The sequence below is a fragment of the Arvicanthis niloticus genome, chromosome 30 (genome assembly GCF_011762505.2).
Source record: "Arvicanthis niloticus isolate mArvNil1 chromosome 30, mArvNil1.pat.X, whole genome shotgun sequence".
Taxonomy (NCBI): Eukaryota; Metazoa; Chordata; class Mammalia; order Rodentia; family Muridae; genus Arvicanthis; species Arvicanthis niloticus.
In genome coordinates, this window is record NC_133438.1 from 11,525,558 (window position 1) to 11,540,487 (window position 14,930).

The 14,930-nt window shown below is 33.1% G+C and overlaps 1 protein-coding gene across 10 annotated transcripts in view; it reads right to left on the reverse strand.

Annotated features, from left to right (window-relative positions):
* The window catches only part of Trdn (triadin), a 379,612-nt gene that overhangs the window by 227,695 nt on the left and 136,987 nt on the right, over nt 1-14,930 (reverse strand). The gene's annotated exons all lie outside the window — the stretch shown is intronic.

A 14,930-nucleotide genomic window follows, 5' to 3' on the forward strand; every position in this document is an offset into this window, starting at 1 on the left:
GAAAACCCATAATTGTTTACAAGTCCATTACCACCCTGAATGATTCCTTTAACTACCATTAAAGCCATGAACTGTAAACACTATCACATGATGCCATAAGAACTACTTGTGTGAGGTTTTTATTATTAATTGCCAACTCATAAGCTCTTGTTGTTTGGTTTTGATCTAGGAACTGACAGAGGCATGGGTACTTTTAGAAATCTCACTGACAACTAGATATTATCGAATGTCAGCAGCCATGCCTGCTTACTAGGAGGCTTTCAGTTTTAAAACAGTTGAAAATTAGTTCTGTGTGGCAAATTATGGTTTAGCTAATGAAACAGAGTTTTATACTTACTGCATCCCAAAGCCTACATCCTCATATCAAATGGGATCTAGCCCTCATTCACTACAGCCTTTTATTTGTTACCTTCATACTGACTGACTTATGAGTATATTCAATATGATAAAAGCAACACAGACCAGTGTGTTACAGATCACATACCCAAAGAATATAAGACTATATTTTTATTTTTCCTCAAGGGAATAAAAGCTGATAAATAACATAAAAATTCCCTATTCTAGAGATAGAGACTGGGGAAAATCTACTATCTGCTCTCTCTCTCTGTCTCTCTCTCTCTCTCTCTCTCTCTCTCTTTCTCTCTCTCTCTCTCTTTCTTTTTGTCATCTCTCTCTTTCATTACCTATATCTTTATCTCTAATCTCTACCTATATTTTTATCTATATCATCTGTATCTCTCTATATATGTAATCTATATCTTCTATTTCTATATTTTCTACATCTATCTATACCTATCTACCTGTATGTATGTATGTGTAATGTTGCTCATAAGAGACTCTTCACAACCACAAATACTTTAGTATTCTCTACCAAATGTCTGACAAGGTTTAGAGAGAAGGCTAAGCAGGTAAAACCACTTTCATTTAAGAATAAGAACCAAAGTTTGATTTCCAGATTCTACATGATTGATTCTTGATCCCAGCATTGCTATGATGAAATGTGATTATGTCCTGGATAGATTTCCTTTTGTCATTCTGACAGAAGTTAGAGACACTGGGGGAAAGAGAGATTTCAATTGAGAAAATGCCCCTATCAGCATTTTCTTGAATAATGATTGATATTGGAGGGCATAGTTCACTGGATTTGATGCCACCCCTGGCCCTCTGGTCCTGGATTATATAAGAGCATTCTTTGGCAGAGAAGCTATGGGGAACAAGCCAGTAAGCAGTACTCCTCCATGGCTTCTGCTTTAGTTTCTACTTCCAGGTTCTTTCAGTGAGTTCTTGTCCTGACTTCTCTCACTGATAGCATGTGATCTGGAAATATAAGATTAAATAAACCCTTTCTTCCCCAAGTTGTTTATGACCATGGTATTTTATTACAGTATTAGAAACCCTAATTGAGACAGAAATTGGTACGAGGAGTAGGGCATTGCTGTTGCATATCTGGTGATGTGTTTTTAGGATTATGGAATGACTTTTAAACTTTGGGCTAGAGAACCTACTGTGTGTTAAAAGGTTAATGAGATATTGTGTGAACTTAGAATAAATAATAGTAATGAAGATAATGTAGGCTGGGTTTGTCATTTTATAGGGAAGTTGCAGGGTCCCTAAAAGACTCTATCTGTGGTTCCGGTTGCATTAGCTTTGATTAAGAAAGGGCTGGTGTCACTGACATAAAGATTTTTCTGGGAAGTGTTCCTTCAGGGTCAGCACAGAAGCTGTGGTCCAGAAATGGCCAAGGCTTCACCTCGTGCAGGATACCGAACTTGGTAATATGTAAGTGTCCCCATGTGGTATTAGTTTTTGAAGGCATGAAGGACTTATGAAGAGTAGGTAAAACTTGGCACTGTGGTAGGCTATGTTCAGCTACAGTTGTGGTAGAAGCCAGAAGATTGAAGGAATAGGGGAGAAAAGTTGAGGTATGGCACCATGTAGCAGATAAAATACCTAAAGATTACCTAGAAAAGACTATTGGTAGAAGTGCAGTACAGTAATGTAGGAGGAAACTGTGTGCTGTGGATGACAGAGCCAGAGAAGGGGAACTTCGAAGGCCCTTTTGAGCCCCTATGATCTCAATGGGTGCTAGATATACACCATTGAACTTTTTACAGTGTGTATTTTGGCTTCACTTTATTTAGTCTCTTAGTGACTGCTATCTGGCATCTGGCACTGGTTCTTCCTTTCAGGATAAGAAAGTATGTAACTTATTCTTTTATTTTTTTTAAATTTATTTTATGAGAGTCCACAGTTAAGAGACTTTGGAATATTAGAGAGAAATTTGAAAGAGATATTTGGATGTTTTAAAGGACTGAAGTTTTAAAACAATAGTAACCTATCAAAGACAGATGTGAAGAAATAAGCATCTTTTGATGTGCAGAGATCAGCTTGCCTGGCCTACATAGCCATGAAGGTACCCTGTCTCAGACAAGATGCAAGACAAGGACTGACACTTGAGTTTTGCCCTATCTTTCAGACTCACACTGTAGCCTGTGCATACCCTCACTCAGATAAATGGGCATGTTTACATGTGAGTCTGAGTGCATATACACATTCATGTACATGTACACATACATTCACTCAAATAATAAAATGGCTGTTTGGTTCTGATTCAGCTAGTACAATGAGGAAATAAGACAAGAAAAATAGAAAATGCCAAACATCTGCTTTCCTCCATTAGAATAGGAATAGATAGGCTTACTAGGAAAATTGTTAACCCAGGATATATTTGTTATACTGTACCAAAATTAATCAGCTGGGTGATACTAAAATTATAAATTAGAAGCTCAATACAGGTTTACAAAAAAAACTCTATGTTCAAACACTGTCAAAGAATTATATTGAAACCATACCTTTTATCCACACACACAAATATATTAGGTATTATAAATATTTAAGCATATTGCAATATTAGATAAATGATATTTTTAAATGAAGTTAAGTTGTTTAGTATAAAGACAGCATGCTAAAGACTAGTATGAATTTAAGTAAGAATTGAAATCTACCACCTATAGGCAGAGCAAACTTGAAAGTCTCAGAATTTTGCCAATCCTTAGTTTGGGACATTATAAGTGAGAATAGTATTTAAGGGTGTTAAGAGGATTAAATGATGAAGTACCTAATTCATACAAAATACTCAAAATATTATTTCTTTCTCCCATAATGTATTTACAATTTAAATCCCATCTAATTACACAAGGGGATTTGAAGCTGATTTTTGAAGTAAGAAAATAAAAACAAAGATAAAATTGAACATGCCAGATACTAGAATTCATTTATAGGAAAGAACTTATAATTTTATTAGATATGTATTCCTTTGGAGTTGCTGACTGTTGCTACTCTCTGCAGAAAAGATTAAGACTCTTGAAATGTACACTGTGACTCTAAAGGTGTCCTTCATTTTACAAGCTGTTGCCTGAAAAAAATCCCAAACATATTGAGTTGGCTTTATTACTGTACCTTGCACGATTTGGGTTGGCTTATTTCCATAAGACCTAAATGACCTGTTTGTAAGCTGCCAAAATTTTAGAATGGGTTGGGTTTTTTATGTTTTTCTTCTTATACAAGTAAATTTAGTTGTTTTGGGATTAATCATAATCTATACGATATAGTTTACAAATATTCATCATCTAAGTGATTGGCACTTTCTTTACTAAAATGAAGACTAGGATGACCCAAGTTCTCAAGAGAACTGGGAAATTAGGAGCTAAATTCAGATTGCAGGAAGGAAGACACAATCACATTATGAAAGTTTAGCCTGTCTAGTTCATAGGGAAGCCAGCTCCACACATAGTATACCAATAGTTAAGAAAAAAGTTCCCTCTAAAGACTTTATGCTGTAGTCCTTCACTGCATTTGACTTGAGGCATTGAGTGTTAAATTAGACAGTAAATATGTTGGTAAGACTTCCAGTCCTACAGTCTATGGAGAACCATGAGTTTTGGGTGGAAAACCTATAAGAGCCACTATTCATTGAGTTAAAATGTACTTACATGTTTTAAAAATAAAAGAATTTGGATTATAAAATCCCACCCCAATCAATTTGTGGGTTCACTGAAGGCATTTATACATCTATGACTAAAGCAAATGAAATATTTTATACAAAAGAAAATAATAATCATTTATTTGAAAACAAAATTATACTACAAATTTACATAAAGTATTCTTTAGCTTATAAGAATAGTTATGATGTCTACATTTAAGATTAATACAACTAATTGAACACTGGTTTATATTTTCAGCTAGGACATGATTATGGTAATACCACATATTAATAGGGTCACATTGACCTTCCATACTGAGTATTTCAACCCTCTTCTTTGGATATTTAGAGCACTTGATTATGGAGGGAAGCCATTGCCCAGCATGCTCTGGCAACTATGTCTTGGTTTACCACCTTTCAACCCCAGGGTCAGCTCTTTGACCTTCAGAACAGAAAGATATACTCACACACAAGAAAACGGGAGGTTTGGAAGAATACCAGAGAGATATGGAGAGAGGGAAGCAAAAAAAAAAAAAAATGAAAGGGCAAAAGAAGAAATAAAAAAGAAAAGAAGCTAAAATATGTGGAAGGTATAAACCTCAAAGATAGAGACACATAGACAGATTTCATGGAAAAATAAGAAGAAAAATAGTATGTCAAGGAAAGTAAGGTTGCTCTCACTGTGAATTTTTTCCTTGCCTTATATCATACACGTGCGATTTCAGATTTATTTACACTGATGGTTTGGGTTGTTTTAAGCAATAACTTACTTATTCATTCAGTGATAAAACTTTTTAGTATTAAAAATGTGTTTCAAAGCTTATGATCTAAGCCATATAACTTGTTTTGGTCATGATCTGTTGAATAGTCTCCAAGGTTTGTATTTCAGCTGTTGTGAACTCATAGCCATCCATTCATGGGGCCCTTTCTCTTCATTTCACATAGCATACGTAGGGTCTGCACTGATTTGTCATATATACATATACATACATGTATGTGTATGTGTGTCTAGATCTAGATACAGATTCAGATACAGATGAAGAAACAGATACAGATATAGATATGGAACACGGCATGGATATAATGAAAGATTGAACACAGAATGGTTATGCTGGTCTGGTCCAGATAGGTTATAGAAATTCAATAATTCATAAAATGCCTGGAAGAAATTTCTTACAGAAGTTAGGCAACAAGTGAAAACATTTTAACTTAGTGATAGTCAAATTAATGTGTATAAAGTATTATGAATGTTATATAAAGTCTACCTAGGTTTTGGCAACTTCTTATGGAGATAATAATGACAATAAAATCATTGACTACAAAGAAGCCCTATTAACATGAAGCTTATGTCAGTGCTAGAGCCAGACTTTAGATCAACAAGCAAAACAATTACTTCAGAACACATGACTATATGTCAATCAACATAAAGTATTGAGGCTGAGAGTGACTGAGACAAAGTTGGATCCAAGAGTTTGGTATGAGCACCAAACAAACCTGCTAACCTGTATGGGGTTATGTGCAGATTAGATGAGCCATGAGAAGTGTCTTAGGATATGTTGGGTATTGTATTCTTCCTAAAACCCATATGAAGTTCTTTTATAGTTTAGCATGAAAGGAAGCTACGTTAAAAAGATCACTCAATTCTGCATGAACAAAAGTAAAGGATTTCTTTTAGAACAATAAGAGAGGCTTCAGAAAGTCAAACGCATGACAATGAAATGAACCAGGTAAGACAAGAGTCGATAGTCTAATATGGAGGGTCACATACTCATGCAATAAATACTTACTTGGTGCCTATTATTGACCAATCACTTCATAAAAACAAAACTATAGCATTGAACATTACAGACAAATTTCCTGGTTTATAGAGCTGAGATACCAGTAGTGTCAAATAAAACAAATAAAAAAAAAAACTATTCAATAGGCAAATTGTAAATAAGTGCAATAACTGCCCTATTATAAAAGTCACCGTTTGATATTTATAGGAAATGGTATTCAGAATAGTGGGTTGGTAATTTTGAGTGTATAGTCAAAGGAAATCAAGTTGAAGAGAAGTACGTAGTTCAGAGTATGTTTCCAAATAGAGCTAATGGGTTTTTCTAATAAATGTAATATGATAGGTAAAAAAAAAAAAAATAAGATTGATTCCTGATTTTATCACTGTTCCATACATTTTATGCCTTGTTAATATCAGAATCCCTGATGTTCTGATGTAACCGAAACAGATGCAGATGTTAAATGAGGAACACAAAGAATTGTGACTTCACAATTATGCTTGAGCATCTGAGAGAGAGCAAATTGAGACACCAGTGGAGAAAGAAGAGCGTATTTTCCATTTTCCTAGGTACTTGTTTCTATTAATAAATAGATTAGCCACCTCTATCACTTTTCAGTTTACCACCAGTGTATATGCAAAGAGGCACACGAAAGGTCAATCTACATGTAATTTGTTCGGGGTTCCCAGTGACACAGCTTGTGAATTACTTCTTTTTAAGTTGCTTTTCTTTTCACACTTTTGGAATTCTTTGGTTTTTTATTTTTTTAGAAAATGGAATACTGATCCTAAATTGGCTACACCATTCTACCCTCAGGTATGTAAAACCCGAAAAGCTTCACCTTCTTAAATAAAAGAGCATCCCCAAAGTCATATGCTTTTTGTATGTTTTTTTTGACTCCTAATAAAAAGTCTTCTCTAATATATCCATGTGTTACTATATATTTGCATATTCACTTTGATGGAGAGCAAGGAATGGGAACTAAATACATATTTCATACATTCTTTTGATTAAAAATGATAAAGGTAACATTAATGTTTTTTCTTTCTCATATCAAATATATGAAGTAGAAATAACTTCCCATGGAACAGCTAACTAATGAAAGAAAATGGGATTGATTCCCAATTTTATTATTGTTCCATTTTTTTCAATGCCTTGTTAATGTCAGAATCGCTGGTGTTCTGATTTAACAGAAGCAGATGCAGGGAATCATAATTGTAGAATCTAGGGTTGTAAAGAATACTTTGAAGTTAACCATCCCCACACCACTCTGGAAGCATAATTACATAAACCAAGGGCACATATTGAGTTCAAACTCAATTTTAAATTAATGGGGTTTTTGTTTGTTTGTTTACTTTGTTATTGTATTGTTTCTTTAGGAAAGTCAGAGTAAATGACAGTTATCTTGATGCCATACATGATTCATTATTCTTGAACTATCTAAGTGTTTTCCTTGGCCAGCCTTAGACATAGGCTTGTATTAAACCACTGAGGAGGTTCAGCAGCCTCTTCAACTGATCTCCAAAAGACCTGACTCTTTCCACAGAAAGAAAGTGTCAAGTGGGTTATTCTCAAGACTTTCAGCATCATCTCCTCACACTGTGTCAGATATATATGGACATGCAGGTGTGTGTGTACATGTTTATGTGAAAGCCAGAGGCCAACCTCAGGTTTGTTTCTCATCTGCCAAGAAAAAAGAAAGATATAGGTAAGTATGTAAATGGGATTTATAATTTTGTTTCAGTGTAAATACTAAATGTAGATGGCAAACAGAGATATTCATGAGCCAAATTGAAAATAATAATTAAGACAAGATCCAGGTCCTGTTGTGCACTTATATAATTTGTTAACTTATATAGGCTAAACCTAGGTACATTGAGAATGAAAGGAACATTTGAGCCCTGCAGGTTGAATGTACTGTGGGCAACATAGTGGGAGATAGTACCACAAAAAACATCTGAAATTAATTTAATAACAACTTTTTTATATGTGTAGAACACCAATGCCTCATTTACTCTGTAATTCAATGAATTTTTCACATCTGAAGAATTACAGCTTTTCAGTGATGAGACTGTATATAACATAAATAATTTCAGCCACTGTTTACAGTTTTTTTTTTTTTGAGTTGACTCCATAGTAATACACTATGACAGTACTTGACAGCCCCTAACATCACATATGCTTTACTCCATGATTCACTGGGCATCAATGAATTTATTTATTTTCAAGTTATTTTTAGTCTGCAGCAGACTATACCTACTGTGATCCTCAATGACTATTAATTAAATGAAAATATTTATTAAAATGAAATGAATGTCTAAGTGAAGAAGCAAATGAATGAATAAATATAGCTAACTGCCAAGTTAGCATACCATACTTACAATATTTTAATATGTATAGATTGAGTTTTAGGCTTTCATTTCTTAGTAAAATAGGAAATACTTCTAAAATATATAAGAAAACTATTATTTCAATTACTTGTAAATCTAAATTGTTTAATTATTATTGGAGGAAGATTACTAATTTTTAAACTATAATATCTATCATTTCAGTAAAACATTAATATATTTGTCTGTAGGTTGTGGATGTGTCTAAGCTCAAGCTAAAACTTAAGTATTCATGAAACAATTCACTCATAATATAACATTTTAATACATTTTAAATATCTAATGTTTCCCCTAACTGGCAAGAATATATGATTATTGTATGTTTTAATCTAAAGATTTCCACCTCCATTCATGTAACCTGAATAACTCTGAATAAAAGATGTCTCACGTTTTACTGAGGAAATCAGAGAATTTGGAGGCCTTGAAAATTTCAAGTGATTTTTTTTTTGTTATAATGAACTAAATGTGCAGAACTGGAACAACATTACTTCTTTCTACACACTCATATTGCATTTATGTATGACTATTTAAAAACAGCTGAAGGAACAGAGAATGAATAAAGTATTTAAAGCTATTTAAAATAAGCATAAAAGAAGTCTAAAATACACTATTTAGTTAAGAGTTTTCAAGTAATGGAAAATTCATATTATAGGATAGTTATGTGTAATTATGGTGGAGAAATCTATATATACATTATGTCATATCAACTTAATAAACTATTTTACATGTTATATTCTATATTATAATAAGATAATATTAATAATGAACATTTTACTATGTTTCCCATGACAGTGACTTAAAATAAAAGAATCACACATTTTGACTATAGGATGGGATTATTATTAAAAGATAGTAAATTCAAATAAAGACTCTGGAGTATTTTTTAAGTATAAAATATCTATGAATTTTCATGGAATTGGGTGTGCACATTCTCTGTGATATTAAATGTTAGGGGTGATTATGGGATAAAGATTTCTGCTTGAAAAATATTTATGTATTAGGTTTATATGTAAATGATGAACACAATTATACTGAATTCAATATATGTGGTTTCAAATAAAACTACACAAAACAAATTGGAGCTAAAATTTCAGATTTCATTTATGTATTAAGGTATACCTGTTCTCATCAAGGCTCATATACTGACTAAATGCTATTAACATTTTTTATTGATTATTATTAATATAAATCATTTATAAAAATATCATTTAGTAATCAAGTAGTTGTTACAATAAATAATTGAATATTGATAAATTTAATATACCATACTTCTCAAGCAAAAGGAATACAATTCAAGGTCTTAATATAATATTCCATATTTTATATAAAATATACTTTATATAAAATTACTTTTCAGAGATCCAACACAATTTAATGACTTACACAAAATTAGAACACAAGTCCTGTTTAATAATTAATCACAAGAATGTAAGTGGAGACCAGGAAATAAAAGAATATATATTTCCCAGAGGCAAAGTCATTAAGTTTCGAAAATGCATTGTTAATAAATGATTCACAAATAGAATAGCAAATTTACTTAATAGGAGGTAAGAGGCTTGGTTTTTCTTGTAAACTATGAAAACATGAAAAATGAATGATGTTTCCTCACTTTGCTATCACGTTGGGTTGACAGAGAGCAGATGGCACAGTTGATCACTAAGTCAATTCCCAAACGATTACAATCTCTTGTTTTCACTATCAAAAATTTCAAGACCCACAATCACCCTAACAGACAGATTTCCTCCATGTTCTCTTTCATCACAATGTGTTGTAACTCCGGCGATTACAAAGTTTAGAAATCTAACCATGATACAGCATGGTCTTCTATCAGATCTCATTGCTGCATTACTCATAAGATATAACAACAAATAATATTACATGTAATCCTATGCATGGTGTCAGTTCTTTACAGGTTCTGTACCACATTCCTTTCATTAGTATATTAACATAGGAAAATGAACATTATCAGCAAACTATACACTTTCTTTACCAACTATATTGGTAAGGCTAAGAAGCACACATCTGATTTTCACTATAACAATTAAAGACTACCATTTGCTATAAACTGTATCACTTAGCAAACTAAGTAACTTAAAAGGTATAGGTCGGCACTCTTTTAAAACTAGCCTTGTAATTCTACTAGAATCCCAGAGATCTACAGCCATCTGGGCAAATTCTGAAGCTCTCTTCTCAGGTCAGTTCTCACTTGTCTGAGGTCAAGTTATATGACAACTTACAGAGCTCTCTGAGAACTGAATGAAATGACCCATGGCATACCATTAGCCTGCTAGAGGTGTTACATTCTCACCAGAGTCCTCTTAATACCCTAACTGCTCAAGATCCTCACAATTATTAAAGGGACAGCTACCAGGCCTTTCCCTCAGATGAAGTTCTGCCTCGCACAGCAATGTTCTTAGTTGTTTTTTTTTTTTCTTTCATTCTCAATAATAATGTGAGAAATATTTTGCATGCTTGTGTATTCATCTATGTGCATATAAAAACATAGAGGCCCAAAATGACATGGGTACGTTCCATTGAGACTGTTGGCTTTATTTATTAAGGGAAGGTTTCTCTATGAACTAGAAGTTAACCGAGCTAATCTGCCTCTCCTCGAGAAATGTTCCTGTCTCTTTACTTTGAGGCCTGGGTTTACAGGTAGCCGTCACACACATGTAGCCTTTGTGTAGGATCTAATCATCAGAAATCCTGACCATATACATTTTATCCACTGAGCCATCCTCCTAACAAAACAGGAGAAATCTCTAATATGGTATTTCAAAAACAGGGCTGCTTCTGTATTAGACAAAGAATTAATTCATATGAAATTAAGCCATTTGTCACTTTTTCATAACCTGTTAAACAATTTCCATCCCCGTATCTCTTCAACCATAGGCATAAAGCTGAAATTTAAATGTGTCAGAGATAAAGGATAAAGCATACTAAAGCAAAAGGCAGATGTTGGAGTGGAATCAGGTCTAACTAAGAAGGAAGTATGGCCACATAGGTCCTGCCCATAGGGCTGGTTCGGTTTATTATTTGCTACTTAGTTCACCTTTCATTCCTAAACCAAAAATAGTAGCACAAAGTTGCAATCCCAATACTCAGAGAGGCTGACACAGGATGATTGCTGTGAGTTTGAGGTGAACTTCAGCTCTGTAGCGATTAACAAGTCTACCAGAGCTGTTCAGAAAGATCCTGCATTGAAGAACCAAAAACTTAAAAGTAATAGTTTCCCACAATATCTTTTCTTGTTGAGATCCAAGACAAACTAGGTATATAAGAATAAATACGGAACCAGTGTGATCAATGAATAATAACAACCACAGTGCCGTGGTGTGCATGAACATAGAATTTGCTCTGTGGCTTCAGTTCTGGCTTGACACTGATAAATAGAACGATTTTGAAGATATCCCCCTAGTGCTGAGGAAGGTATGAACATAAAAAATGTTTCCTCAAAATATTCATCACTCCATTGGCAATAGAATAGCGTGACATTGCCTTAAAATAGTGCAGAAAACCAAAATGTAAAATGTACTGTCTCAGGCAGAAATTATAGACCTACACAAAGAACACTGAGCAGATGACTGAACAGCCCACCATCGGTAACACTAACTATTGCTATTGGAATTTGGTATAGTGTTTAACATATATAGAAAAATAAAAATTCTGCAAACTTGTTTACCAAACAAGAGACTGGAAAGAGCTAGTGAGGCAGGTTAGTCACTATTTCTACACTTAAAGAAAGATCTTGTCAGAATGGGGAAGAAGTAATTGTGGCAGCTATCTGAGTGGCTATCTACAAAGAGCCCTGGAGTCTCTTACTTTAGCTACTGTAACTAAGGCCAATCAAAGGGACATCAAATAGCATTGGTGGAATGTGTAAAGGACTGGAATTTTTCCTTAGTCCTCACCCTGGCATATGTGCTGAGAGATGAAGCTATTAAAATATATGTCATGGTAATAAATAACATCTAGTTAGCTTGATAATTCTTTGATTAAGCCTTAATTTTCCTTGCTTTTCACACAGTTATTAAAATTATTCTGCATTTTTTTTCACACTGTTTTAGAACAGGCTCTAAGCATACTCAGTAAATTACTTAATGCTTTTATTTTTCTATACCAGCATTTTCATGGCATGAATATTAAAAAGACTGACCAATATCTGTATCTGTGTCTATATCTCAATATATCTGAATATATTATATATCCAATATATCTGAATATATATATAATATATATAATCTATCTATATCATTTTCTATATGATCTATCTATATCCATACATTCCATTGAAAAGTTATCATAAGGCAAGGAGAAGCAGATGTTGAAGCAGATGATTCTTCTAAAATTCTAGGAGATAAAGCTTTGAGGAGATTTTCTTGCCAAGTTACAAGGGAAAAGTTCTAAGAGAAAAGAAGATTCAGTTAATCTGTTCTTTGCTCCAGTCTCAACAAAGCTGACTGGACTATGGCAAGAGCATCAGTACAACCGGACCACCTCAAAAGGTCTCCAGTGTATTTATCTGTGCATATTCCAGACACTTACCGTGACTGAAATCTTTAATAGATCCACATATGACAATCTAATTCAAAACAAAAAGTCATTCTCTTGCTAGTATGGAGACTCCAGAGATTATACAGCCTCATAATTAAGCACAGACTTTCTCATCTTTTATCTCATTTTGATCTACCGCTGTCTGCTGCCCACAGTTTACACTGAACCAGTCTTTATTAATCCTGACTTTCAGTCTCTAGAGGGACCAACAATAAGTCCTCAAGAAATCTTTACACAAGCCTATTTACAGTGCTTAGAAACCTGTTGGATTTTTTTTAAAAACATGATTATTTCTTCAAATGAATAAAGAAACTGCTTTGGGATAAACATTTTTTTTCATTGAGATAAGAATTAAGAATTCAATTCAGAAAACATATCACACTTCTGACTAGGTATGCAGTAGGGAGGAATTAAAGGCAAATGTTTTTCAAAGGTGTACAAAGGCAGTTTCAAAAGACATACCCATTACTTTGATAAGAATGCATCCATGTTTGTAAAAATAATACAGTGTTCCACAAGTTTGAACAATTATGTAAATTTTAAATAAAAAATCATGAAAATATATTTTTGATAATAGTGGAAAAATTGTTGTATTACTAAAATTGCCATTTAAGTGATCATTTTGATTAAATATGTGAAGACATGCTTTTATTATATTCTCCATGTCCTATATCTATGTTAATAACATAATCATTAGCTGGTACATGCTGTATAATTTTATATTATCATAAAATCATATTTCAAGCATGTATAAACCACATGGTGCATTTTATTAACATAAATGTTCATAAAGCCAATTACTTAGTATTAATAAAACATAAGCTGGACTACAACTGTAAGTATTGATCACATTTTATTTCTTTTTCAATAGTAACAGGAACTGAACTTTTTTTCTGAGTGTTAAGATATGTATGATGACTGGAAATATTCTTTACATAAAGTCCTTCTGAGCTTCAGGGAATAGATGTCCACATATCAATATTTTGTTTATTGCTTTTATCTATAGAATCTAGTCTAGTTTTCCCTACAAATCAGAGAGACTTAATCAAATGCACTTTAAGTGTTTATTATACATAATATGTGATCCTTACGCAATATTAAAATTATGGTTTTTTCTCATATCAAATACTTTATGGAAAAAAAGCTATAAAATATATAATGGTCAATACTGACCTGCTACGCTGCTTGTTTGCATGATTAGGAACAGTTTGATTCTTCTCCTTACCAAAATTCCACTTGTAATAATCTATAGGTATATATTAAATACTAACGAAGAGTCAAAATTTAGGACAATATACTTATGAAGTGCCCTTTTTTAAACTCTCTTTAATTCAACAACAACCCCATTATTAACCTTATATTTTAGAGAAGGAAATGGAGACCTAACAAATCAAGAGATTTGACAAGTTGTTTTTCAGATGACAATTGGGACCTGATTTAGAGCACATGAGTTTTACTTTCATAGTAAATTTAGGGCATTTTATTGCTCTGTAAGTAATATAAATAGGGAGAAATCAAATACAGATCAAAATAACCCAGAAGAAGAAAGAAAAGAGTTAGTTAATAAAATTATAAAAGGATACACATACTTTGGCTGTGTTCTTTTTAGAGCATAGTTCTCCACGTGTCTTTTAAATCTAGATGTCACGGCTACCTCTAAAATGTGTGAATTTACACAAGGGTGACAGTGTGTAGCACTTGGATTTTACAGTATTACCTGGCAAGTCACATGTAAGTATAAGGTAAGATATAAGTTCCATTAACACTGCAGCAATAATTCTAAAACTTCATTATTGAAGACAGCGTATTAGATATACTGGCTTTATCAATATTTTGCAATTTTTCTCTAATCCAACCCCATAAAAATGTAGTTCATGATTTTTCTCTATTCAATGTCACTTTTCCATTACATTTCTATTTAAATCTTTGAAGGTTTTCTATCAAGGGTGAGTTGTAGTTGATTAGACAACTGTCCTACATGTTGTCACTATAATATATCCATTTATTTTCTGATGTTTCCCAATCTTGATTCATAACCTAGTCTGTCAACATTATTGTCTTGGTAACATATCAAATTCACAGTCAAGATCATGCCTTGGTTGTTTTCTCTTTCATTCATATACAAACAAAGTTACCAGTCAGTATTCATCAGCATTTAATCAAGTGCCTTATTGATCTTTCAATTTCCTCAGATATGTGTTATTTTCTGGACAGCAGGAAGAAGTGATGGCT